The sequence below is a fragment of the Mytilus edulis genome, chromosome 7, assembly GCF_963676685.1.
Source record: "Mytilus edulis chromosome 7, xbMytEdul2.2, whole genome shotgun sequence".
Lineage (NCBI taxonomy): Eukaryota > Metazoa > Mollusca > Bivalvia > Mytilida > Mytilidae > Mytilus > Mytilus edulis.
This window is the reverse complement of record NC_092350.1, coordinates 12,744,441-12,772,102: the sequence shown is the minus strand read 5'-3', so window position 1 is coordinate 12,772,102 and position 27,662 is coordinate 12,744,441. Positions and strand designations below refer to the sequence as shown.

The window sequence follows — 27,662 nt, the reverse complement described above, 5'->3', positions numbered from 1 at the left end:
GTTTCAGCCCATACGGATAGTTGGAGTAAAGCACTGTGTCATCAACGTATTTGACTACTGTCTACTGCATTTCAAGTCATTTATCTCCAGATGCTCATCTTCATGGTGAAATATGTCAAATCATATGATACTTTTTAACCCAAAAATCGGTATAAATATTAATCATTAATATTTATGATAGATATGTGTACAGGTAAATTGGCGCAAATGATTTTAGATTATTGTCGCAAATGATACATTTTGGAAAACAAAATTTGGCGCAAATAATACCCCTAAAAACAGTAATTGGCGCAAAAGGACTGCTGCCATTGGAACACAAGGGAGAAAGGTGATACTGGCTATGTATTTTAAAATGTTCATTTTTTTTTACAATACAAATAAAAGCTAACATGTGTGTTTTTCAGTTGTTGTTTGTATATCTTATTTATTTTTCGTTCATATTTTGGTGCATAAATGAGGCTGTTAGTTTTTTCGTTTGAATCGTTTTGCATTAGAAATTTTAGGAGCCCTTTATAGCTGACTGAATTCAAATCAACATACCCTAGGTCTCTATGGGTTACCAGTTACAAATGCATATCAATTATTACAAATGTATTAGGGGATATAACTCGCATATGGAGTATTCGTTTCACTTCCGTCAAAATTGGACAAACAATCCTGCGAATATAGCGAGCAATCTGGGAAAAAAAATGTGTCGTTTTCTTTTATGGTTACGGAGGAGATCCATCCACAACGAAAACAGTGTTTGGGGGATAACTCTTACACTAAAAAGCCTTGCACTAAACAGGATCAGTCTCAAAAGCGCAATAACTGTTTGATATTATATGAAAAAAAATCTAGACGACACCTTGCGAAACAACAGAACAAGGCACGAAACAAATTTGGCGGAAGAAGAAAAAATATAATTATAACAAATACAAAAGGTCTTTCCACAGAATAGAATGAAATGGTGATGTAATCTTATTCGATATGAAGAAAATGAAGACTGCAGTAAACGCAATTCTTTTGTGCAGCTCTTATTTAAAATGGCTTTGTTGTATTATAATCGTTAATATTAAACCATGCAATAGGCTTAATGGTTAAGTGATATGTAAGGGTTATTGAACAGATGAAATAATGGTCAATCAACATTTTGTAATAGATAATTTGTAACTTTTCAGTTGACGGTTGTTGGTCACTTATGGGCTTCTGGAAAACTTATACTGTTACCAGTGGAAATTATGTAGAAAGAAAAAAACGTGATAGTTATATTTCTGATTATTGTGGGGGAAACGAAAATGAGCAAATACCATGTATACTATTTACTTGTCAAGGTAAATAATTAATGCTATGTTATACCTTAATTAAAGCATTTGTAGGTAACCGTTAAATACGTGTTTTAATCATTTTCAAAGTAAACAAAGTTGGGCAAAATTTTTAAAATGATTTTGATAAAAGAACCTTAATGTGATTAGTCATGAGTCTGATAATGTTAATTCGAAATATTTCTTTTTTTTTTAAAGTGTTGTGAGGCTACCCAACTTTTACTTTGAGTCTTTAAACGGGCATGCCAATTTCTGATTCCCTATGAGTTAAGGATCAAGACTGAGATTTTTGGTTACAATGATGTTATAATTTAGTGTACAAGAATAACACATGAAGCTTTACATATGCATTTATTTATAAAGAGATGAACGTTCAAATCTGTTATACATGTAATTGTCCTAATGTATTTAAAGCTGGAGAAGGTTTAGTTTGACATAGTTTCCGTGTTGAAAATATTTTTCTTCGGCAATATTGAGGAAATACACAAAATGTCAATTATACTTTACTTGAAATTGTACTTATGTGCTCAAACGGTTGATTCGGATATCTGATTTAGACGAAATATCGTTAATGCCATGTTTGGCTCACCTGACCGACAGAGACAAGCGAGTTTTTTTCATTACTTGGCGTCGGTCGTCCGTCGTCGTACCTTAACTTTTACAAAATGCTTCTCCTCTGAATCTGCTGGGCTTAATTGAACCAAACAAAAATCATTAGGGTATCTAGTTTTGAAATTGTTTCCGACGACACGGCCCGCCAGCCAAGATGGCCCCGGGCCCTTGTCTAATAACAGAAAATAGGAGTAAACTGCAGATGTTGGCTTATATCTCTGAAACTAAAGCATTTCAAGGAAATCCGACATGAGAAAAATTGTTCATCAGGTCAAGATCTATCTGCCCTGTAATATTAGGACAAATCAAACTCTAGTTGGGTTGCTGCCTCTGAATTAGTAATTTTAAAGTAATTTGGCAGTTTTTGGTTATTATCTAGAATATTATTATGATAGAGATAAACTGGTGACAGCAATACTATTCAGCAAAGTAAAATCTACAAACAAATCTGCATGATCAAAATGGTCAATGGACCTCTAAGGAGTTATTGCCCAATATACTATTTTCTTTTTTAAATATTTTTAGACTTTTAACCAAACTTGGCCACAATAATCATTTGGGTATCTAGTTTAACAAATGTGTTTGATAAACCCGCCTTCCAAAGAACATGGCCGACATGGCTTAAAATAGAACATAAGTGTAAAATGCATGTTTTTGTCTATTATTTTTGAACCGTTATAAATAGAGAAAATCTGAAAGGAACAAAGATGATGATATAATGAGCTCTGCTGTTCATATACATCAAAACTGTAAAAAAATAATTCTTATAGATCTTGTTGTCCATAAATGATAAATGTTACCCTTTTTTTCTATTATCATGAAAACTATGTTATTTAGAAACATTTTTTTTTTCTGTTATGCCTTATATGGTTTAAATTTTAACAGATAAATAAAAACTTTAAATAAGAAAAAATAATCAGCAAGGCAAGATCTATTCAAAAGTCAAATTTTGCCGATATATAGGAGTGATTGCTCTTAAATGAGGATTTGTGTTACCCTCTTTTGTGTTTTGTGAACAGAAGATAGAGAGAAACTAAACGGACTATAAGTCAGATCAGTAACACAAGATACAAAAAAATGTCGTGAAGTCTATTCTTGTCTACTATCTTGGAGAGTGTCCTTAAAGTTTGTACCTTCAATTTTTGCCAATTTTCTTTTATTGAAGTATTTTTATCAATAATTAAACACTTAAACTAATCCAAAAAGTTTATTTTGATTAATCATATGCCGGATGGACAAAAAGTGTGCCAATTATTGAAAATGGCAGTTCTTATATGAAGTTCTTCAAATGCTTTGAAAACAAACTGTAGCAAATTTCGAATATATTCATATGTAAGCTGATTTGTTTTGGCTGTTCCCATCCTACTTACACGTCGTATGCTTTTATGAATGACTTACCTCACGTCAGATAGTTACATAGTTACTCTAGTCAGATATCTTTTAAATGACGTCATTGAACAATGATTAAGACTGTAGGGATTTTACGTGGAAATGCAAGAAACTGACAGTCGTCAAAGCAAGAATACGTAACAATTATTAAACAAACGATGATCAAACGATAATAAGAATTTGTATTATTTCCATATCTTCTTAAATCTTCTTTAAGTAAGATATTCAATTGAAGTTATCCAAATCTGTCTTAATTTATTATTGTATAGTGTCCAAGAATGTGACTTATGCAATTACTTCGCCATTTACGTCAATATTAATAGTGCATTCAATTACAGATAAAAAAAACCTTAACATAGAACGCCTCGTCCTAAAAGAATTATTTTTTTCTCATATTAGAATAGCAATATTTCCTTGGGTGGATTAATATTGATATGAACAGATTATTACATGGCATTTTTCATATCAGACCCTTTATTGGCCCTAGGTCATGATATCAGCCCGTGAGCCGCAGAAAATTGAAACCGGAAGTTAACGTCCCGTACTGTATAAGCCCATGGGCTAATACGGGTTATACGGTGCCCAATAAAGGCAACAGTAGTATACCGCTGTTCAAACTCATAAATCCATGGACAAAAAAAAAAATCGGGGTAACAAACTAAAATTGAGGAAAACGCATTAAATATAAGAGGAGAACAACGACACAACACTACAATGTAACACACACAGAAACGGACCAAGCATCTACAATGTAACACCAACAGAAACGGACCAAGTCTATTTTGTCATTATCGTATATTTTTGTAGTATATGGTTAATAAAGAATTGAAATTGAAACGGGGCTGGTGCCTTGGCTGCTTATGCATACTTCGACACAATTAGGTTGCAAGTGAAAAAAATATATAAACACAGATATATTAAATAACGACACAAATTCATAAAATAACCTTCCACGTGAACCAGACTGAGTATACATGTATCTATCTTTCATCAAGAAAGAGGCTATTACTTCATTTATTTCACTTGACTGGGCGGGGTTTTACCAGTTCGCTTTTTAAAGACCAGTCCATCTATAGATAGGATACATGTATATATTGTTTGGGATAAAATCATCAATAAAATGTTCAGTTATTCTTCCAATATCTTAAGCACAGTTCTTTTGTAAATCAGTTTAGTGACACTGATAGGTGATTACAAATCAGTAATAGTTATAACGGCTATCATCATAATAACACACATCTTCAAATAGACTGTCCGTAATAATTATCCCACAAAGACGCGGTGTATCAGTGTAAGATCACCCGATGGCCTGAGGCCAGAGTGTGATCTAACACTGACACACCAAGTCCGAATGGGATAACTATTTTACATCCCAGCTGTTTTAGATTAGACGAAAAACATTTACAATTCAGAAAATCTAGTTTAGAAGGCCACACAATTATTATAATATACTTTGTATATTACTATAAAATGTATACCCTCTATGAACCCCGAACACTATGAGTAGATATCAAACAATGTCAACTCGCACTATTGGCCAATCGGCCAACACTAGATCGCCACTTTATAAAAAAATCGCCCCACTTTTGATAAAGTGTGAAATCAAATTGAACAATCAGTCTGACAACTCACTTATTAACGAAAAGATTTTAAACCCCATTAAATAAAGGTCTGCTTACTCGCCCACTTATAATAACTAATAATACCTTTAAGTATGTTAAATTACTGAAAGTTGGTATGCAGTCGTCCTGGTGTACTGGTATGTGTCGTGAGTTGATATGCTTAAGGTCTTAAGTTCGAATCCCAGCATATACACTGGATTGTTTTTACGTCTTAAATAAATAGTCTTCTATGTATAATTAGTTATAAGTTTTATTGTGGATTTGACATTCCCGCCAAAATGTTACAGAACAAAGGAAAGCATGCAAAACAAAGAAACTCAAGCTGGGGTGATCTGGTAGGGGTGATCCCAGCTCTTTTGTTCTAAAAAGGGTGATCTAAGCCGGATCACCCCTGTTAGAATAAATGAGCTGGGGTGTAATTGTGCAAATTAAAACGTAAGCATCACCCGATCAGTTAAAACAACATTGGTAGGTACCTGTTTTTTTCCATGCAATGATGAAATAGCCAACCCAACTGCGCGCAGGGCACAATCACCTATTTTGTGGAAAAGTTGTTTAGCTATGGGATCAAAGAAATTGCTTATAAAAACCTACAATGTTACAATTGTTTTTACTTTAACTGATAAAAGTCTATAATATTTTTCATCAGACACCTTTCTTTGAAGTATATTTATAGATTATCGTTGATCATCTCAACGAGATTGATTTTCTCGCTTGAGCCGGGACGACGAAAGCGAGAAAGTCAATCGAGTTGAGATGACCAATGATAATCTGTTTATCGTTATTTTACATATGACGACGTTGTCAATTTTCATGTCAATTTCGTTAACAACGCCACGTGCCTGCTTTCTAGCCATAATTTTCCATCTCAAGCGAGTAGAATGATATGAAAAATTATCACAAAAAAAGATCAAAGGAAAAAGGCACAAAATAGCGATAAAAGTATTTATAGAACTTATACAAACCGTAGGTCAGTTAATAAGTTATCACGTTGATTCTATTAAACCTACTGTTTTATACACTTTGAATTCTTAAACGGATATAATGCTACCACATTTATTTTCGTCGTCTCTTCCGATACATTATTAAGCTGAGAACAACCCATGATTTGCAAATTTGAGGGGGACACGCGTGCCATGCCCCCAACTGAACTCGCCTCTGAATGTACAATAGCGAAAATCAAAATAACAAAAACAAAAACAAAAACGCAAAGTTAATAAAGCAAGAGTATAATTTCGGTTTTATTTTGGTATCTAACAAACTGGGTTCTGACAGTATCCCAGCAGATCATAGAACACGGAATATTTAATAAATGTGATAAACATTCATCCAAATCGATATTATGGTGCATTAACATCTCCGTGGCAATCCTCGTACATATACAAAATTTTATCTATTTCATTTAGAAAATCGACATGTATTATTAAAGACATTAACGTTATAATATTTTAAACATAAAATACTCGCATGTTTGGTACCATTTATTTGTTAAAAGAAAGATCAAAATAGATTTAAAATCAAATAACAACGTGCCGATTTACATATGTCGACTGCGTTCTACAAGGCGTACTTGAAAAAAGGTTCATATCTGTTCTTTTTACAGCGTATATATGTATGTTGAAACTTGTTTTAATGAAATCATTGGTAGCACTGCGCGAAGTTATCATCTATCGACTAACACAGCTAAGTAGCCATATATAATGTTTTAACAACAAGAATCTGTCCACAGAAAACGGATACCCCACTCGCACTATCATTTTCTATGTTTAGTGGACCGTGAAATTGGGATAAATTTCTAATTTGGCATTTAAATTTAGAAAGATCATATCATAGGGAACATGTGTAATAATTTTTAAGTTGATTGGACTTCAACTTCGTTAAAATCTACCTTGACCATAAAACTTTAACCAAAACCTTTAACCTGAAACTTGTACTAAAAAATGTATTATTTTCTATCTTCAGTGGACCATGAAATTGGGGTCAAAAATCTAATTTGGCATTAAAATTAGAAAGATCCTATCATTGGGAACATGTGTACTAAGTTTGAGTTGATTGGACTTCAACTTCATCAAAAACTACCTTGACCAAAAAACTTTAACCTGAAACGGGACGGACACACAGACGGACGAACGGATGCACAGACCAGAAAACATGATGCCCCTCTACTATCGTAGGTGGGGCATACAAATCAATGAATGATATGTGCCGTTTTGTGCATCTTTGTTAAAAATTTATTTGGTTGTTATTATTAACCGGATTTTCGTCGGTAATTGATTTGGGGATGTACGGCGGACAGCCGGCAGCCAAATGTTGTCCGTGCATTTATCTCTTAACCGCTCGAACAAAGCTTTTAAAATTTGAATATGTTGCTACTGATAACAAAATGGAGGTTTATTTACAAATGACGATTTTGACTTTTACCGTTCCGGAGTTATGGTTTCTGAAAGATTGAAAAATGGTGTCTCAAGTCGTGTCCGTGTATTTACTCATGAACCGTCTAATGAAAGCTTTTCAAATTTAAATATGTTAAAATGTTAAATAACTAATGACAAAATGGAAGTCAAGTTAAATAATGGAGATTTTCACTTTTCTTGTTCAGAAGTTATGGTTCTTGAAAGATTGAAAAATGGTGTGTCTAGTCATGTTTTGGCATTTACTCATGAACCATTCAACCAAAGCTATACTTTTTTTAGGATTCTTCGTTACATATATGACTTGGCTCTGTACTTATATAGCCCGTCATTGTGTTATTGTACTTTGGTAAATTTGTGTATTCTTGTTTTTAATCTTTACTAATATGCTGTATGTTAATTTGCGCTACTTTGTTAAATGCTTGTTTGTTTTGTTTAGTAAAAAGGATTATACATTGTAGCACAATGTAGACTGCTGCTGCAATAATGAAATTTTTACCTTTTATGTCTGTTTGTTTAGTTCACGCATCGTTATCAACATAATGGAATTTGATGCGGCTGTAATTCAAGTTAGAGTTTTAGCTGGCTATGAAACCAGGTTCAATCCACTATTTTTTCGGCTGGCCATTAATTCTGGTTTATCCCACCATTTATTCTTAAAATTTCCTGTACTAAGTCAGGAATATGGCAGATGTTATCAAGTTTGTTTCTATGTATTTTGGTGTTTGTTTTTATTGCATTTCAATGTTCTACTGGTTCCTTTTTTTCCTCTTTTTTAGTTTCTCTCAATCGATTTATGACTTTTGAACACCGGTAAACTACTGTTGCCGTTATCTATTCTGTTGCAGGGTCTCTGCTAGTTTCACAAAGGCTGCGATTTGGACTTAAAACTAGGGTTTTGTTTTGGGGAAAAAAACTTTATCTCATGATCAAAATATGCAAATTGTTAACCAAGTATTCAATTTTATAAAGAGAAACGATTCCTCGTAGTGTTGTATCAATATATATTTTATATGTTTAAACTAAACTTAACTAACTTTTACACTTGAAAAATGCTTAAAATAATGTAACTACAGTTATACATGTAGTAATACTTCTCATTTGCATTTCAAATCTGCCTTCAATATTTTAAGCTGTAAAATCTTAATATTAAAATATGACGGTATGATTTCTGGTAATAGTTACAAAATGACATAGATGTAAGCAACTTTAGGTTTATTTTTAACAATGATCAAGAACCAATAGCATATGGTTACTATTAAAGGTCCGAACATGACAAGATGTGAAAGTATTCAATTGAAAAAAACATACTCGAAGACTGGATGTGCATCAAAAAATCCTCACGTTATTCCTCGGAACTATAAAAAAAAAGAAAGAAACAAAGTCACAGGGGGTTCTATGGAACCCTATGTCTCGCCTTTGATTGCTGCTGTCAATATAAAAGTGTAATGTTGTCTTTAAAGGGGAATCCATTGTTGAGTGACAACAAAATTTGAACCAGTATATACTTGAAATTAGAATAGAAATATGACCTTATGTTTATACTGACTAATAAGTTAGCTCAAGCATACAGGCTATTACCTCGTATCGTTCTATTTCAAGACATATTCAATCATTGTTTTTATCCATTGTTGATACTTGAATAGTTAAATATCAATTGATATAATGGGGTTTGTGTATTAGTTATATATATAAGGTTTCAGTCTTTGCGGTTTTATGAAGAAGTGCTAATGACATACATTTACCTTTAAAAGTGTGTTCCCTTCACTTTGTGTACTATTCACATTGTGTAAGCACTCATAAATAGGATATCGATAGATGGTCATGTTTTACAGACATTTGATATTATTATTATTGTTCAAATGAATCTAATTACATAATTTCGTCTTCTAGAAGACTTTATAGACCTGATTTTTATATTCATTTTCATTTGTTAGAAACGATCAGCTTTTCCACCCCCTGATTTTGGAAGATTTTAGTTTTATATAACTGGATGGTTTTACTATGAATTTACATGTCAAGTATTTGGATATCTAAGGCATTCCAGTTTTTTTTTATTTGATCTTTCCTGATATATCAAAAAGTGCTTCGAACGCAGCCAAATTATAAAGTGTAAATTTGCAATACTTTCAAGAGAGTGCATTTCCAGGCCAAGACTTAGGATATATAAATTAAAGTGATGCACAAAGTATAAAATAATTATCATTAAAACCTTTGGTTTTTCAACTCTTTATACCCCTATTCCACATACTTAACTTAAAGCTCGACTGAAAGAACTCATAGAAATTTAGACGTTTTAAATTTCTAGTTTTAAGCAGGAATTCAGCTTACTTTGTGAAAAATCATACAGAGTAAAGCACAAAAAAACAACACCGCAGATGATATCACTGTCATACTGGACTTTTTAATTGACAGCATATTTGTTGAATTTGGAGGTTTGGTCTTTCAACAGACTTTTGGAATTCCGATGGGTACCAATTGCGCTCTTTTACTAGCAGATTTGTTTTTGTATTCATATGAAGCAGAATAATATCCAAAGGCTTGTACAGAAATGAGAAAAGAAATTATCCCAGTCTTTTAATTTCACCTTTCAGTATGTTGATGGTGTACTGTCTCTTAATAATAATAGATTCAGTGATCACATTTGATATATCCAAGTGAACTTGAACTTAAAGATACTACCGACACGGACACATCTGCTTCATATTAAGACATTTTTTTCGACATGACTACTAATGGTAGGTTAAATACCAAAATTTATGACAAACGCGATGATTTTAATACCAAACTGAACAAAAAAATTTCACGACGGGTGCCGTAATGCTTACCATTCCGGAGGACCTGAGTTAATTCCCGATTTTTAGTGGAGTTTGTGTTGTATCTTATTAATTTTTTATAACTGTTGATGTAAATGTCTTTTGGTTTTGTGAGTCTTTGTTTACTAATTGGTTTTGATAGTTATTGTCTTATATCCATCAAAACATTTTCCCTAGTTGCCTTTTCCCAAGAACTGTAGTATATTTTACAAAAGGTATATTTATTCTCTATGAAAAACCATGTTTGTTGTTGTGTAGTTTATGTTTAAATATCTGTTCAAATAAATTAACGCTCTAGTTATTGACTTAATGCATTTCTTTAATATCAAAATTATCCTGTTAAAATGTTAACTTCCGGGTTGTGTGTTTCGTTATGAAGCATTCAGTTAATATAGCCGTCGTTTTACTTTTTCTGAGATTTACCTCAGGTGATGCTGGTAAGTAAATCTATTTTTTTCTTTATTTCCATTGACTTGTAACTTTATGATCAGTAAGTAAGTAACTAGCCGTACAGCCAAAACTTAACATTTCAGTATTGGTAGACGTTTGAAAAAAGAAAACGTATATTAGGTTAATACATGTAGTTTCATCATCCGTTCAATGAATGCATGGAAGGCAATTGCCAAAATTAGTGTTATAGCACAAAATACATACAACGGTTTAAGGGGGCTCCTGGGTATAAATGATTTTTTTTTCTAATATAGGATTTCGCTATATTTTTTCATAAATGAACTTTATCATATACTTAAAAGAAAAATGAAATAAAAAAATGGGGTCACCGTTCATTTAAGCTAAAATCTGCCTCTAGAAGAAGCATACATTTTTGTTAATGTCCTTTTTTTCTGTTGAACTAATAGGAGAAAAAGAGGAAATATCCAAATAAAAAAATAACCTAATATAAGAAATCGCTTAAATTTTACAATTATTTAGGTTATGTACAGCTTATTTAAAAACAATAATAAAAAATATAGGCCACCGATGAGTTAAAAAAGATATTTCAAATTTAAGGCCAAAAAATGGCATTTTTGCACCAAAGGGAGATAATTTGGAGCTTTTTCAATTTTTAAAGTCATCTGGGGCCAAACCAAATAATTTTTTTGGGTTGTTTTTTGTACCATATCATAAAGTAACAACTAATAGTGTAATAAATAAAATTTGTAATGAAAAAATAAAGGTTTAATTTTTTGCTAAAATTTTTGTACCCATGAGCCACCTTAAACATATTTTTGTTACCGCAAAATAAGGAGCAAGATTGTATGACATCAGCCTTATTTTTATTACCAAAGCCTTCACCGGACCTCGTTATCACGAAAACGATCAGATATTGATTAAATTGAGAATTGAAATGTGGAACGTGTCAAATCGACTACAACCCGAGCAAAGAGCAGACAACAACAGAAGGTCGCCCATGGGTCTTCAATGCAGCGAAAAACACCCGCACCTGAAGGTTTGCTTAAGCTGGCTCTTAAACTATAAATATGTACTGATACTGATAATGAGCTCGCTTTGTTTTGTGTCCGAAATGGAAACTTACAAAACTGTTCTATCAAAAAATCTATTGTACAACTAAGAAAGAAATATCATATACTTATTATAGAGGGGGGCAAGGGGGGTCCCAATAACAGCAAAACAACAAATTGATTTGGCTCATAACAGATAACAAGGAATTAAAATGGACAAAAACAGATAACAGTAAATGAAATATTAAAATAATTCGGTCTTTGACAAATCAGTATTTTTTATTACGGATATAATCCTTTGTAATGCATTCCATTTTTTATGACTATGTTTTTAGTATTAATTTATGTATCTAGAATGTGTTTGAATTACTACTCAATATATTATAATATTTTTTATACGCTCGTTTACGGAACGTATTATGGTATACTGTTGTCCGTCTGTTGTCAACATGTCGGACATTAACTCAAAAACTCTTTACCCATTTGCATTAAACTTTGGGAAATTGTTTATATCTATTGACGTGAGCTCCCTTTTTTTTTTTTTTTTTTTTTTTTTATAAATTTTAGATTTTAAGTTTCAAGGTAATGGGTTTTTATTCAATAAAATTGGTGTTTTTTTTTCTTCAGTTTTCTGATAATATCTCAAAAACGCTTTCACAAAGCCAGGAATTTTGGTGAATTGTTTATATCTATAAACATGAGGTAACTTTCAATTTTTATAAATTTTAGATTTTACGTTTCCGAGTTAACGGGTTTTATTAATTAAAAAGGGGTGATTTTCCAGTTTTCAGACATTAACACAAAAATGTTTTCAGCAGTTCTCATGAAACGTTAGTGTACTATTTATATATATTGACTGAAGCTCCCTTTGTTGCTAATAAAAAAAGTGACCTAAAAGAGATTGAATATTCTGACTTTTTCTAAATGACCATTTAATGAGGTGTGTGAATTTTTCTTAATAAAACTATGAGGCAAAGTGATATATAGGGTAGAAAAATCAAAAGCACCAATTATAAGCATGCAATTTATCAAGTACAATGTACTTCGAACGAATTTTGACACTCTAAAAGCAATTTATTCAACTATTTTCAAAGGCCTTATTTGAACAATTTTTTTATCAGCTGAGGTTTTTGATTGTACCAAGTGTACTAGTAAGTAGAATACATAGTTTAGTAGGGAAACAATGGCTTGAAACGAAATAAATCTTTGTTTGTAATGAGTTATGTGCAGCTTCGGACCCAAGTGCATGGTTGGAACTTTCATTGTATGTAATGCATTTGGTTCTGCTTTTAAAAGAATTACAGAGCTGAGTCTATGTACCATATCATATAAAAGGTTAAGTGGTTGTTAGGACCTAGTCCTTAATTGGGATCCTTGTCAGACATTCCTGGCCATATGTTTTCCTTTTTGTCATATTAAGAATTGTTTTAATTTAATATGTTTGTACGGAAAACAAGGAACATTATTCTCATACAAAAAATTAAGATAATTCTAAATACACATTCATAAAAAAATGGATTTTATTACAAAGGATAATCATAAGATATACTTGAATTGTCCTGGATCTCACTTCTGTGATGGTTATATGTTAATGGAATCCTTCTCTGAATACGGGACAAACATATTAGTAGTGGTAGACCCCAATGGCCAATGATCTTCAATTTATACAAAATATTGACCGTCAAAAAAAAATGCTAACATTCCAATTTTCAATAACAGTTAACAGCAAAAACATTATCACAATAACAGATAACAAAAAAACTAAAAGCCCAATAACAGCTAACAAAGAATAAGACAATAACAGCTAACAGCAAATATATTTTCAAAATAACAGATAACAAAGAATTAAATTGCTCCATAACAGCATAACAGTTAAACCCCTTGCCCCCCTCATTATACTGTATATCATACAGCCTTATATAATATAATTATTTTCAAAGAGGCGGGGGAAGGGCATCTGCCTTCTTCACTAGATCCGCCTCCGAAATATAATACACAAATGTATTGTGTAAAAAATTATCACACTACATTAAACAATTCAGTCAAAGTTCATTTAAATGCATGGACGGAAATTTATATTCTTCTTCTACCGTTAATACTCATATATCAGAACCTCATATTATTCTCATGATAATAATAACAAGAAATAGTAAAGTGCAATACCACACGATGGAGCCGATGGCTGGTTTACTTACCATTGAATAATATATTTCATATACAGAATAATATACATCTATATAATATCCTCTTATAAATATGTAAATAGTTGAATGAACACACACAATTATGTAAAGCAAACTAATCTCTAAAAGCATGATACAAAATAAGTATTTAAATATTTAACGTGACCGATCGAGTAGACCCTGTCGTGCCGAATGATTTTACTGCAAAATCAGATAAAACATATAACCTAACATAAACGCCACATTTTGGGCAGACAATTCGGAAGAAGATAATTGCATTCTAATTCTTAAAATATACCGATTGAAATTATGTCTTTTCTTCTTTTAATACACATATATCAGAATCTCATTTTATCCAATAAAGATAATACATAGTAAAGTGCAATACCACACGACAGAGCCGATGGCTGTTTTAATTACCATTAATAAAATATTTCGTATACAGAATAATAAACATCTTTATAAAATACCCATATAAATATGTAAATAGTTCAATGAACACACACAATTATGTAAAGAAAATCAATCTCTTAATGCATGATATAAAATCTAAGATAACAGTTGTATTTAAAAAATTAACGTGACCGATCGAGTAGAATGATTTGACCGCCAAATCAGATAAAACACATAACCTTAAAATACCACCTATTAGCAAACAAATCAGAAAAAAAAATTCATTCTAATTCTTAAAATTAACTGATTGATATAATATGTCTCTTTCCGTTAATACCCATATATTAGAACCTCAAGGTATCATAATAATAATAACAAGAAATAGTAAAGTGCAAAACCACACGACAAACCGATGGCCGAACCACAAATTAAAGAAATTATCATGCAATAAAATAATTTCAAATTTAGATTTTTTTTTCTTCTAAGAAGTCTTTAACGTAACTCACTTTGGCCGTTTTGGAACGCCATCTACCGTGTATGTTAGAAAGGGGTCTGGCAAACCCAAATCAGCACAACCATTAACATCCCCAAACCTCAAACTGTGCAAACCATATCGAGGGACTTGTAAAGGACCACTCTGATTCAAAGAAAAATTCTCTGAATCTGACTTTATCATGATGCTTAATTTCTTGATTTACAACATATTTGTTACGTTCGGAGGACGTGTTTTCAACAGACTATCGGCATTCCAATGGGAACCAATTGTGACTATCTTCTTGCCACTTGTTTCTTTATTATTATGAGGCTGACTTCATACAGGAACTTTTGATGAAAAAAAAGATGTAAGCAATATCCTTTAACTTTAATTTCTGCTAAATAGATGATGTTCTCTCACTAAATAATTCAAAATTTGGTGACTATAGTGAACGCATCTATACAATCGAACTAGCTGTAAACTCCAAAAACGATAAACTGGCTTACGAAAGCCTAAATGTAGGGTTCATGAATTTATTGTACTGTATTCATATATCGAAAATAACATTAATTATTGGCAACACTGAATAGTTCAATATTTGTGGAAAAATAGAAAAACACAAAAGAAAATAAGAATGAAAACCAAGGAGTAAATAAAGACTCACAAAACCAAAGGACATTTACATCAACAGTTATAAATAATAAATAAGTAAAAACACGAACTCTACTCAAAACCTGGAGTGAAATCAGGTGCTCCGGAAGAGTAAGCATTTCCTGCACCGTATAGGGCACCCGTCGTGTTATTTCTTAGTACAGTTCGGTAATGATGGAAGATTGTTATGACTGAGGAAGAATATCAGATATGATTTCTGACACACTTTTGTCATAATGGCCAATAAGCTAATGATGGCGACCGTAAAATGTCTTGAGTGATTACCTTAATTTGATTGATTCATAGCCCTATTTTAGCAACTTTTGAGAAAGCAGTATTCCTCGTTCAACAAAATCAACGTACTTTGAGCTAGCTCTAGAGTAACGTATCGATTGAGATACATATACTCCATATGTTTGTGCCGCTGGGATGTTGCTACACAGAAATGGAAAGTTGACTTTAGGAAAATTAAAATCATTGCGTTTTGCATAAATTTTGGTATTTAAAACAAAACATCATAAGTCTATTGAAATGCAGATATAAATGCGATTAAAATTAACTTGAAATAAAAATTGCTTTTTCTTATATCAATTAAATACATCAGAAACATTGATTTATACAAAGCTATATAAAAGCTATAAGAACACGATTATCTCCCTTTCTGAATATTACAATTCTATACATTTCTCGAGATTTTACTTTTTTCTCAAATCAAAATGTGAACACAACAGAAAATCTTCAAAATAAACAATATTTGTTTATGAATAATCAATAATTATGTTTAAATTAGAAAAATCAAACATTAACTAAACATAATCATAATATCAATCAAGGGCACATAATTACAATTCAATATACATACCCTAAATAAGGAAATGGCAGACAATTTCACTGCAATAATATCATCATCTAGTAGGAAATACACATAAATATACCTGTGAACAATATATCCTTTTCTAAACCTTTCATATTCAAAATGTAAAAAACAGCTTTTATGGTATAAATAATTATTTCTCAACAATGCCTATCAATTAGTTCAATAAAACTATACCTTAAATTCAAATGATTATACAAAATTTCAAAATCATATTTGCATTTGCAAAACTTGAGATAAAAATATATATGTTATTGATGATACAATCGAACTAGCGATAGAGGATACAACAGATACAGTTAGGTCGGCCTCATATCTTGACTTACATCTAGAAATTGACAAAGAGGGTCGGTTGAAAACAAAACTTTACGACAAAAGAGATGAATTAAACTTTCCATTTCTAACTAGCAACATTCCTGCAGCACCTGCATACGGGGTATATCTCTCCAAATTGATACGATATTCCCGTGCTTGTATTTCTGATCATGATTTTCTTGATAGCAGGGTTACTGCTCACAAGGAAGCTATTAAACCAAGAGTTCAAAATGGTTGAGTTGAAATCACCCTTTTGTATATTTTACGGACACCATCACAATAAAGTATAACCGTTATACATTTTTTGTTAAAATTCTAAAACAAAACGTAGCGCGTTTTACGTGCTCAAAATGAAAATTTCTAATGTCAACCCCAGTAAATGTGCGTTTACACTGTGTCTGTTTAGTCAGTAGAAAACGAGCATTTACTTTAGATTTCATAAGTTTATGTTTACGTGCTCTTTAAAGTAAAGGGGCGTTTACTACAAATTTCATAAGTGTATATTTACGTGCACCAAAAAGTAAACACGCGTTATACTATTATGCTTTTATAATTTGACTCCAATATCAAACAAAGAAGAAAACGTGCGTTGTAACTGATACTGGTATATTAATTAATATTTGATTAATGAATTATTTTGCTTAAATCTAAGCAACATTAAATTACATATAGGTATAATATGCTTTAGATTACTTCATCATACATACCATGATTGAATTCTGTATTTACGTAAGACGCGCGTTTCTTCTACAATATACTCATCAGTGACTCTCGAATTCAAAAATAATAAAAAGGCCAAATAAATTACCCGAAATCATTTTCTTGTGTTATGAATAATATTTTGGTATCACCTTTTTTTGTTTTAAAACAAAGTGATGGTTAGACATGACCCATAAACAATTACAAAAAGGGCAATAATGGTGGGCTTTCCAAGCAATTGACCAACTTAACTCATTAGTAGAGAAAAGAGATGCATCATGAGCGAAAATGGCATTGTTTGAACAAAGTTTTAATTAAAATTGTTTGGTCTGGTAGGCCTTTGATTTCAAGTCAGTTTTCTATAATTTACAAATTCTATTTATCGGTAGTTTGATTGCCTAGTGCCAATTCAAAAGTTCATTTTGAAATATGTATGATGGATATAAATGACCAGCCCAGTAGTCAGCACTTCTGTGAGAGGTCTTTAACACGTAGACTGATACCAAGGCCAATATTGAAAATAACATGTAATAATCTATTGATCACATATTTACAAGCTTAATATCAAAGAAAGCATAGATCAAATTATGTTCAATATTTTCAACAAAAAATTTAAAAAATGATGGCATATAGCCAACCTTATCAATAGTTTTGGATTGACAGGTTACTTGCAATCAAATTGAGGTCGCGAGATGGATTTTCGAGGGCTGATATCTATATTGGCCCCGAGGGCAAATAAAAACCTTGTCTTCCAGCAAATATTGATTATGTCAAACCGTACAAATTAGCAAACGATGTGTGCAAAACTCAGATTTTAAAGTTAAATATACATTTTAATATGTGTGTCTTTACCTTCCAACCTACCTACCTTATCTACTCCGCAAATACAGATCTGTGCATACATGTACATACATTCAAACATCCTTAAAATACATCATAGTAAATGGTGGATGGTCGATATGGTCATATTTGGATACCTGTTCTGTAACCTGTGGAGTTGGTACGCAAACAAAGATACGTTCCTGTAACAATCCACCACCTTCAGGAAGCGGTTCAAATTGTCCGGGATTGAGTTCAGAATTAGAGAATTGTAATGATTTTGCATGTCCAGGTAAGAAATAGCATTATCATATTTGATATCAGTATTATTTGTAGGGTAACATTGCATGTACTGAAAACTCTAATAAGCCTTAATTGAAAAATATATTCACTGTGCACATCATTACTTTCAGAGAAAAAAAATCCATTGAAGTGATTGTTCTTTCCATTTTATTCTTGTTTATTTAACGTCATTTATTTATAAAATATATACAAGCTAAATATAGTTTGTGTGTCTATACATACATACCTATCTACATGCCTACCTACATAAATTCATAAATACATGCATGTAAACACATTCAAACATTCCATTATATTCTTAAAATATATCATAGTAAATGGTGGATGGTCGACATGGTCATATTTGGATATCTGTTCTGTAACCTGTGGATTTGGGACGCAACCAAAGACACGATCCTGTAACAATCCCCCACCTTTAGGAAGCGGTTTATATTGTCAAGGATTGAGTTTTTCCTCAGAGAATTGTAATGAATTTGTATGTCCAGGTAAGTCATATAATATTATTATATTTGATATCAGTATTATTTTAATGGTAACATAACTTTATCGTAAAGAACACTATAATCGGACCTCATTAAACATATTGTCATTGTCTGCATCATTACTTTGAAAGCGAGAAACAGATCATTTAAGTGATCGTTCTTTCGATATTTTGCTTATTCTTTTAAAATCATTTGTTTATGAAATATATTTATAGATTATTACATGGCATTTCCTATTTTCTACATGGTATCAGCCCTAGACTTCCATATCAAGCCAGAGGGATTTAACACGTAGACTGATACCAAGGCCAATATTGAAAATAACATGTAATAATCTATTGATCACATATTTACAAGCTTAATATCAAAGAAAGCATAGATCAAATTATGTTCAATATTTTCAACAAAAAATTTAAAAAATGATGGCATATAGCCAACCTTATCAATAGTTTTGGATTGACAGGTTACTTGCAATCAAATTGACGTCGCGAGATGGATTTTCGAGGGCTGATATCTATATTGGCCCCGAGGGCAAATAAAAACCTTGTCTTCCAGCAAATATTGATTATGTCAAACCGTACAAATTAGCAAACGATGTGTGCAAAACTCAGATTTTAAAGTTAAATATACATTTTAATATGTGTGTCTTTACCTTCCGACCTCCCTACCTTATCTACTCCGTTAATAAAGATCTGTGCATACATGTACATACAATCAAACATCCTTAAAATACATCATAGTAAATGGTGGATGGTCGATATGGTCATATTTGGATACCTGTTCTGTAACCTGTGGAGTTGGGACGCAAACAAAGACACGTTCCTGTAACAAGCCACCACCTTCAGGAAGCGGTTCAAATTGTCCGGGATTGAGTTCAGAATTAGAGAATTGTAATGATTTTGCATGTCCAAGTAAGAAATAGCATTATCATATTTGATATCAGTATTATTTTTGGGGTAACATAGCATGTACTGGAAACTCTAATAAGCCTTAATTGAAAAATATATTCACTGTTCACATCATTACTTATAGAGAAAAAAATCCATTGAAGTGATTGTTCTTTCCATTTTATTCTTGTTTATTTAACGTCATTTATTTATAAAATATATACAAGCTAAATATAGTTTGTGTATCTATACATACCTACCTACCTATCTACTTGCCTACCTACATAAATTCATAAATACATGCATGTTAACACATTCAAACATTCCATTATATTCTTGAAATACATCATAGTAAATGGTGGATGGTCGACATGGTCATATTTGGATACCTGTTCTGTAACCTGTGGATTTGGGACGCAAAAAAAGACACGATCCTGTAACAATCCACCACCTTTAGGAAGCGGTTTATATTGTCAAGGATTGAGTTCTTCCTCAGAGAATTGTAATGAATTTGTATGTCCAGGTAAGTCATATAATATTATTATATTTGATATCAGTATTATTTTAATGGTAACATAACTTTATCGTAAAGAACACTATAATCGGACCTCATTAAACAGATTGTCATTGTCTGCATCATTACTTTGAAAGCGAGAAACAGATCATTTAAGTGATCGTTCTTTCGATATTTTGCTTATTCTTTTAAAAATATTTTTTTATGAAATATAATTATAGATTATTACATGGCATTTCCTATTTTCTACATGGTATCAGCCCTAGACTTCCATATCAAGCCAGAGGGCTTTAACACGTAGACTGATACCAAGGCCAATATTGAAAATAACATGTAATAATCTATTGATCACATATTTACAAGCTTAATATCAAAGAAAGCATAGATCAAATTATGTTCAATATTTTCAACAAAAAATAAAAAAAAGATGGCATATAGCCAACCTTATAGATAGTTTTTGATTGACTTGAAGTCAAATTGAGGTCGCGATATAGATTTGCGAGGGCTGATATCTATATTTGTTCCGAAGACAAAAACAACCTTGACCTTCGGCTAATATTGATCATGTAAAACCGACCAATTAGTAAAAGATGTGTGAAAAACTCGGATATTTAAGCTAAATATACATTTTGATATGGGTGTCTTCCTACCTAACTACCTCCATAAATATAGATATGTACATAAATGTACATATATTCAAACATCCTTTAAACATATCATAGTAACAATCCCCCACCTTCAGTAAGCGGTTTATTTTGTCCGGGATTGAGCTCTGACTCAGAGAATTGTAATGAATTTGTATGTCCAGGTAAATCATATTATTATTATATTTTATATCAGTATTGTTTGTGGGGTAACATAGTATATACTGAAAACTCTAATAAGCTTTAATTGAAAAATATTTTCACTGTGCACATCATTACTTTAAGAGAAAAAAATCCATTGAAGTGATCGTTATTTATTTTTTATTCTTGTTTATTTTACGTCATTTATTTATAAAATATATACAAGTTAGATATAGTTTGTGTGTCTATATATACCACCTATCTACGTACCTACCTACATAAATTCATAAATACATGCAAACTTTCCTTTTATTCTTTAAATATATCTTAATAATAGGTGGATGGTCGACATGGTCATATTTGAATAACTGTTCAGTAACCTGTGGATATGGGACTCGAACAAAGACACGTTCCTGTAACAATCCACCACCTTCAGGAGAAGGTTTAAATTGTCCGGGATTGAGTTCTAAATCAGAAAATTGTAACAACTTTCCATGTCTAGGTAAGTAATATTAAAAATTTAATTAATGTTATCAAATTTAATTGGGTAAACATAGAATTTATGCAATGAAAACCATGATGGGACTAGCTTGGACGCTAGTGTTTACTGAGCACATCCCTTCTTTGAGGGAATAAAAGCATATTTCAATGAGCTGATAACTGTTTACGTTAAATTTTCAATAAAATATATACTCATAGTGAATATAAATTGTGGATAAAAAAATAACCTTTTTACTGTATATGCCTTATATTTCTAGTTTAGAATATCAAATGTATACACAAAGAAAAAAGTTAAGCGACCCAATGTTTTTTAACATTGACAAATATTACGAAAAGGGACTTGGAGTCCTGGGACAATTGGTGCCATACTTAGTAATGCAGACTGTAAGGACAGAACATTAGCTCTAGGAAATACACAACAAAGTGCAACAAAAACGATAATTTAATGAATAGATTGTCACAAAACCACAAGTCCAGTTTAAACACTAAAACGTGTCCATTTAAATTATGGACCTACTTCTGAGTTCGTTATGAATGATAGTCATTTCACTTAGAAAACGTCCATAACAAATCTGTTAACGTTATTCATAGTTCAGTATTCAATATCGGATGAAACCACCACGTGATTGGATTCAGGCCTCAACCCTGCGTCTCATCCCTCCAGATAGTCGTCTAATTTCCTGCTGTGGTATTTGCCGCTATTCCCGGTGCAACGCTGCTTCCAACTGACGTAAATTATGTACAGATGGTTCGGTTGCCAGACCCGACGGCCTAACATGTCCCAAATATGCTCTATTGGATTTAAATTCGGGCTCATGGCAGACCATGGAAGAGGAGTTACTGCTCCGCCTTGCAGAAATCAGATAACCGCTCTTAAACGAGGAGGACTAGCGTTGTCATCCATACACACTGGTCTTGCAGCTAATGGGTAGTTATCAAAATGAGGTACAACTACTAGGCAAAGAACGTCTCTGATGTATTGGTTTCCTCGTATAGAGACCAAGTCCAATTTACAGCTTGAGAGATGCATCCCCATACCATCACAGAGCCTCCACCGTAAGGGGCAATTGGTTTGATGTTCCTTGGGGTATGTTCTGTATTATTAAGTATCCAAACTCTCAATCTTTCATCTTTTACATGCAGAAGAAACCGGCTCTCGTCTGACCAATGGATCGTGCGCCAGTTCCTCAAGTTTCAACCACGACGAGCTAAGCACCATGCCAACCGCAGTTGTTGATGTCAGTCAGTTAACATGGGACGTCTTGTTACCCTCCTTGACTTCAGTCCTGCTGATATCAACCGGTTCCTCAAGGTTCTGGTTGATAGCTGTCTATAAGTTAACCATTCTTTTTAAAGAACAGGACTTGTTGCGAATGGCATCCGTCTAACCAGGCGTTGCACTGCCCTGTCTTCACGCTGCTATAGTACCAATGGTCTACCAGATCTTGGCAAGTTTTTAACGTGATTGTTTTGGGTGTGTTTCCGCACAACCCTGCTGACTACAGTATAATAGTAGTCCATCTGACGTCCAATAGCTTTATAAGATAACCCTGCTGACCGCTTGCCGATAATCTGCCATCTTTGAGCCGCCGATATTCGTCTTCGTACCATGTTTACAGAGTGTGAATAAATGTTTCAAATCTCCGGACTTAAATACTCAAATTTGAAGCGCGGGGAAACTGCATTTTGTAATTTGATGTGAGGCATGGTTCACGTGCATGATACGTCAGTATATCCGGGGGTGCTTAACTTTGTTCAAGAAACCAACGATAACAGGTAAAAATTCAGTGTTAACATCACGCGTTCATTCATCCCGATGTGGAATCGATACGCAAATAGGTAGATATTCAGACTATTACTCAAAAAAGTATGCGATAATTTTAGCAGTCCATACATAGAACGCTCAAGCCACAATTGAGCCATCGTAGTTTTTGTTTGAATGACCTGCATAATGGCGTTTTGAATATTGAATACTATTCGACATTATAAATTGATGTTGAAGGCATTTCAATACAAATCTGTAAAGTGGTAGGGATTGTTGCACTCACAGGGTCTGGAATTTGTGTACATGTACATGGAACTTTATCCTACGTAATATTAAAGATTATAAACAAATTTATTTCATTTGTTTAGGTTTTAAACATACTTTTGCATCAACTCAAAATGGTATTTAAAAAAGTACTTTCCATTTAGGATTTTCCTTAGAGTTCGGTATTGTTGTTTTTGAATATTTTTAAGCGCTAGATGTTGCTGTTGCAAGCATGTTGTAGCACAGTCGTCGAAGTTAATTTGTAAAACTGGTGATTATGAGTTATCTTTTTTTTAACATAGTCGCTTTGTACAGGTAATTGTAAATTGACTATTTAGTATTTCAAATAAACAGGAAATAGGCAATATCATTCTGAAAGATTTGAAATAATCGTAGTTCGTAGGTAGTAGTATGTAATTCCTGCCCCGGAAACAACCTTTCACGATACATTTTCTTATTCCTGATACAATTTTGAATATCAATACATCTTTTGTGAAAGGTTCTAGTAAGAAAACTCTTTACTGTATCTTCAATGACAACTGAAACACATCACATCAGCTGACAAAATGTTCCAGGAGGCATGCTGCAGCAGGCCATCACTATTAAAAAATGAAAAATTAACAAAGGTTAAAAAAAAATATTCAGATTGACATTATCCCAAGAAATTTAATGTCTGATTTTTTTTCAGCGTGGGCATAAGTCCAGCAAACATTCTGAAATAATTTTAACAATTTTAACAAAAAGTAAAATCACAAAAATACTGAACTCAGAGGAAAATCAATTTGGAAAGTCCATAATCACAACCCACAAACAGGATATGTCGCATAACAACACTTCAATCACTTTTTTGCTATTTCATGGCGGTCAGTTTTTATTCGTAGACGAAGCCTTAACCACCAACATTCGGTAGGACAATTGACAATCCTAATCAATTAAGATGTGTGTCGAGAGTACCTACCACGTGGCGCTAGTAATACAGTAGTTCTGCTACGTAGAACATTTGAATACATATACCCCAACGTCGAACACTAGGCAAATTCACATTACGATTCTGTTATTTATGTTATTTGGTATTTGTTACTTAAATGATAAATTATAACGATAAAGGAATGTGCATTATATTTTATTGTGTATTATAATTATGAAAATTGCTATAAATACTCTCATATTTACAGAATCAGGAGAAAACAAATCAGTACGACCCTTAGTAGTTGCAACAGTCACTGGTGGAATAACCATTGTTTTAGCAATACTGCCTTTGGTTTTATATGCAAAAAGGTATTTCTGTAGTTTTGAAACTATAAAATCATGACTAAGAATGTCTTTTCTATCATCAAGAATAACTATTAAAAAATAGACATTTCCAAGATAAAGTTTCAATAAATGCATAAGGCTTAATTGTTGGTTTAGTTCGCTGTTCGTGCCAACAACATAAGAGACAGTTACAACAATGTTGAAATAATCATTATATGATCGGACACAACCATTCATATTGTTTCGCTCTGACTCAGTATCTTTAAATCGTTAACATCATATCTAGAAGATGACATTTGGATGGTCATCTTTTAAGCTTTTTTTCTTGTTTTTTTTTTTTTATTTATAGCTGCTGTTTAAATAAAAGCTTAAAATCCAAAACATTCATATAGTCTTTGTGATAAAAGTATGATGACAAAGTAATTAAATTTAGTAAAAATATCTTACTGTATTCCCTAAGGAGATGGTGCAACTCCAAAAGAGAGCTGGATTATGAAAACACAGATATCACGAGAGGTTTGTTTTGAATCTCTTGGGTTTTTTATTTGACTAAAACACTAATGAAAATTCTCAAAAACCTCAGTCACATCAACATATATGTACCATCGATTCGATAACAACTGACATATTGCTTACTTGGTACTTATATTTTCCTCTGTAGACAATAGTGGAATTATTCCTAGTTTTTCAGCTAGTAATACCGGCATTTACCATGTCGAAATAAATTCATCTATAAAAAGGGTTGAACAATTCAAATGGCCGAAATTCCAACAACTTCAATTAGCACAAAGGATAAAAAGAGTAAGTCCCCTTGACAGAGGAAAAAGAAATTGTTGGAAAAAAATCAAGATGCTTTGAAGTGCTTCCTGGAACACTATTATCTTTAATACTTTTTGCAAAGACATTTTTAACCATGAATAGCAATAACGAAACCAGTTTTAAACCAACTGTTTTTTCGGAAAATACAGCATACGTGATATTATTGATATTTTCAATATCGCTTATTTGTATATAACTGTTTACAAATAGAGGCACCAGTAGTATACCTCTGTTCGAAAATCATAAATCAATTGAGAGAAAACAAATCCGGGATACAAACTAAATCTGAGGTACACACATCAACAATAAGAGGAAAACAACGAAACAACAGAAACACTGAAGTACAACCACAACGACAATGCAACACATCCAGGAACGAACTATTAGATATCAACTGCCATTTTCCTGACTTGGTACTGGACATGTTAAGAACTGTGCATTTTTCGAAATACTGAAGATTTCTACCACAGGAATAGATTATCGTAGCTGTATTTGGCAAACTATTAAGAATTTAAGGTTGTGCATGCACTTCAACTTCGTTTTATGTTCGGCTTTTTTATAATCCGTTTTCAATAAAGCATCACTAATCCAAATTATTCCAACACTATTACTACATGTATCGATGATTTCATGTCTGTTTTTTGAATTATCATATCGAACAACATCGGTCGTCCAGTAAGTTTGTGAGTCAAAGTGCATACAGTTAATATAGTGATGGTGATACAGGGATTTGCTATAGCTAGATATTCATGTAAATAATGTCTTTTATCATCAAAATTTCACCTTTTTTATTTCGAGATTCTGTCAGACAGGTAGATCAGATACAGTTGAAATAAGGTGACGTGTCGAATTCAAGCTATTTCTTTCGTTTTTTAATTGATACGACCTTTTTCGTATTTTTGTCTTTTTGATGTTTATCACTAGAGTTGAAAATCAGTTAAAAGGAACACCAAAAAAAAGTAAAATAGTTTACAATGTATTTACGAACAGATTACGAGATTGACTTGACAGTTAGAATGCATGACAATTGAGTTATGAACTTCTAACTTCAACATGCAGACTTCTAATACGTTCAGGTATTTCACATCCAATTTTTTATGGTAATATTCTTTATAAAGCACAAAGGTGTCAGTATTCACCTCAGAAACTTACAAAACCTTTGAATAGACTTATTAAGAAGGGATATAATTACGATACTGTTGTCAAGTCATTAAAGATTGCATATTTTGGCGTTAATATTGAGTCACTGATAAGGTCTTTGCATCGGAACTAAACACATTTATTCTAAAAAACAGTTGTTGGCATGACACGGGTTATGTTCTTCTCATATATGTTATGATGGTATGATACTAAACCCCTAACGGGAAGGATTGTGCCTGATGTTCATATGATGAAATCATAATCTTTCAGTCAGTTTAATTGAAGTCTGGAGCTGGCATGTCAGTTAACTGCTAGTAGTCTGTTGTTATTTATGTATTATTGTCATTTTGTTTATTATCTTTGGTTACATCTTCTGACATCAGACTCGGATTTCTCTTGAACTGAATTTTAATGTGCGTATTGTTATGCGTTTACTTTACTACATTGGTTAGAGGTATAGGGGAGGGTTGAGATCTCACAAACATGTTTAACCCCGCCGCATTTTTGCGCCTGTCCCAAGTCAGGAGCCTCTGGCCTTTGTTAGTCTTGTATTATTTTAATTTTAGTTTCTTGTGTACAATTTGGAAATTAGTATGGCGTTCATTATCACTGGACTAGTATATATTTGTTTAGGGGCCAGCTGAGGGACGCCTCCGGGTGCGGGAATTTCTCGCTACATTGAAGACCTGTTGGTGACCCTCTGCTGTTGTTTTTTATTTGGTCGGGTTGTTGTCTCTTTGACACATTCCCCATTTCCATTCTCAATTTTATTCTAAGACCATATGCCAAATACATTCTAGATATCTGACCATTAAACTTGGAAATAAGATATGGTTGAACATATATTGTTTATAAATAAGAAGATGTGGTACGAGTGTTAATCCAGGTCACAGTGTAGAACAAGTTAACAATTATAGGCCTGTGT

The 27,662-nt window shown here is 32.5% G+C and overlaps 1 protein-coding gene across 1 annotated transcript in view; it reads left to right on the top strand.

The window, feature by feature from the left end:
* LOC139530002 (receptor-type tyrosine-protein phosphatase alpha-like) overlaps positions 1-27,662 on the top strand; it is a 517,312-nt gene that overhangs the window by 349,499 nt on the left and 140,151 nt on the right. The gene's annotated exons all lie outside the window — the stretch shown is intronic.